The 2500-nt window shown below is 42.3% G+C and overlaps 1 protein-coding gene across 1 annotated transcript in view; it reads right to left on the reverse strand.

Annotated features, from left to right (window-relative positions):
* Positions 1 to 227, reverse strand: part of LOC113814586 (uncharacterized) — a 9264-nt gene extending 9037 nt beyond the window's left edge. Inside the window, exon 1 of the mRNA XM_027366638.2 lies at positions 210 to 227. The gene's annotated coding sequence lies outside the window, so the exon portion shown is untranslated. The remainder of the gene's footprint in view (positions 1 to 209) is intronic.
* Positions 228 to 2500: the final 2273 nt, after the last annotated feature.

Below are 2500 nucleotides of genomic sequence, written 5' to 3' on the forward strand. Positions count from 1 at the left end.
CTCCTCTCTCATGCGTTGTTTAACTATCTGGCTATCGCTCTTTCTTTCTCTCTCTGTATATATGTGTGTGTGGGTAAACGCATACACTTTAATTCTATTTATGCAATTCTCTCTATGTCTATCAATGTAAGAACTCCATTTCTATCTCAATTTCTAACTCACTCGTTCTTACTCCAACTCCTGAGTAACACGGCAAAGAACCGACTCACCCTTGCTGCAGGTGAGAGCCGAATGGCACACCATTCCACGCCCACAGTATTTAAAGGCCTCGTAGTGTGCCATCCTCTCCCCCTTTCCCCTCCCCCTCCTCATCTCACCCCCCTTCCTCCTCATCATCCTCCCACCTCCTCCACCCCTCTCTCTATCCTCTCTCTCCCCCTTCTCTATCCTCTCCTCTCCCCTCTACACCTTCCTCCTCCCCCTCCCTTTCTCCATCCTTTCCCTCTTTCTCCATCCTCTCCCCTTTGTCCAGCCTTCCTCTCTCCTCTGTACACCTCCCTCCTTCCCCCTCCCTTTCTCCATCCTTCCCCTCCCCCTTCTCTATCCTTCCCCTCTCCCTTCTACGCCTTCCCTCTCCCCTCTCCCTTTCTCCATCCTCCCCTTCCACCCTCTCCATCTTCTGCCCCTCCCCCTCCCCTCTCTCCACCCTCTACCCCTCCCCTCGCTCTCTCCATCCTCCCCTCTCCGCCTCTCCTTTTGTAGCAGCCGTATAAGGAAGAGAGACTCTCGCAAGATTAAGATAGGAGCTCACTACCACCACCCATTTAATTGACGTTTGGGAGCGTTTTGGGTTATTGTGAGGTGATACAGTGTAAAGGAAGAGTGTAGGGAACGGAAAGATAGGGAGAGTATGTGTGAGTGTACGAGAGAGAGAGAAAGGTGTGTACATGTAGAGAGTACGGTAGGCGTGTTTAAGCCGAGAGGAGACGTGTGCGGGGAAAGATCTCCCGAACGCAGATTGGTCCCGCGATGTTTGTACTTCCTGTTCTTATGAGACTAGTCTACAAGTCATTTCTGCCTTCTTACATCCTTGGGTCTTATTCTCCGATTACAATGCTGCGAGGTATTATTATAAACAATTAAAAATCTTCATTTATTAAAACGTAAAATCGTAAAAGAACATTAAGAACACAGATAAAAAAAAAAAAAATGAACGCGAACATAAGATGAACATAAGAACATTAAAATGAATTCTTATCAGGCGAACCTCAAAAGATTAAAATGATTTTGAACATAAAACACAAACGTAAAACACTAAAACGAACACGAACATAAAACACCAAAACAATTATAAAACAAGAAAAAATAAAACACAAACGCAAGAATACATTAAACCTGAGTTGAAATAAGAGGCACCGGTCTTCCGATCACTTATGCTTGACTAAAAGATCACGAATCTTTCCTGTTCCTAAAGAAAATAATCTCACGACCACGTACCTTAGAGGAGGGCCATTCGGGGTTCCTCACACAACGACTGCTTCCGACCAGGACCCAAAGACCAATCCCATTCGTCGTGCCTCTCGTGTTGCCTTTTCAACTCTTGGCGCAAAAAAACAACTTAATTAAGGATAGGAATCTCAAGTTTATCAAAAATTAAAAACACCTTTAGAAAATTAAAATTAGCAAAATAAATATGATAAATATAAATAAATATCAATAAGAGGAACCAAAAGAACTAAAATAGTAGACAGTGAACTAAACAGATAAAATACGAAATTCCTTCTTATTCCCACTTTTCGTCATTTCTTAATATATCCCTTTGCAGTTCCTTGCGTGTATGTGTAAGGGTGTAAAAATGCACTAAAAAAAATAATAATAAAAAAAAAAAACATACACAGAAACAAAATAAGACAATAAAAGGGAGGATTGGCCGCGTTTTCTTTTCTTGGGCGCTCCGTTTTCTTTGGGGCGCATGGCCTCGGGGCGAATCCATGGCATCCTCACCCCTCGGAGATAGAAGGTTCCCTAGGACTGACCTTGAGATCTTTTTCGAATTTTCCTCGTGCCTGCGGGAGAGTGATAGTGAGAGGGGGGGGGGGGGGAGGTTGATGACTTTTTATGCGTCGTGGTCACGGCGAAGCCCATGATTCACGACGCATTCTTTCCGCCTCTCCCCTCTCCCTCTCCATCCTCCGCCACTCCCTCCCAGGCATTCACCCAATCAGAAATTCCACCCAGAAAATAGATATTTCACAATTGTATCGTTCATAGAGGGAATTTTAAAGGAACAATTGCAGTCAGAACAGTGCGGTAAAATTGCGTATTGCTATTATCATGACTATTATTATTATTATTATTACCACTATTGTTGTAGTTACAAAATCTGCTTTGTCATCACCATTATCTTTATACAGTTGTTATCGTTATTTATCGTTATTGTCATTATCATTATTATTACAATTATCATTATTGTCCCTATTATTATAATTACATTTCAACAAACACTTGTTTACTTCATAAAATAGAAAGTTTTTGCCCATAGTCGATGATAGAAACAGGT

The sequence above is a fragment of the Penaeus vannamei genome, chromosome 2 (assembly GCF_042767895.1).
Source record: "Penaeus vannamei isolate JL-2024 chromosome 2, ASM4276789v1, whole genome shotgun sequence".
NCBI classification, from domain to species: Eukaryota; Metazoa; Arthropoda; class Malacostraca; order Decapoda; family Penaeidae; genus Penaeus; species Penaeus vannamei.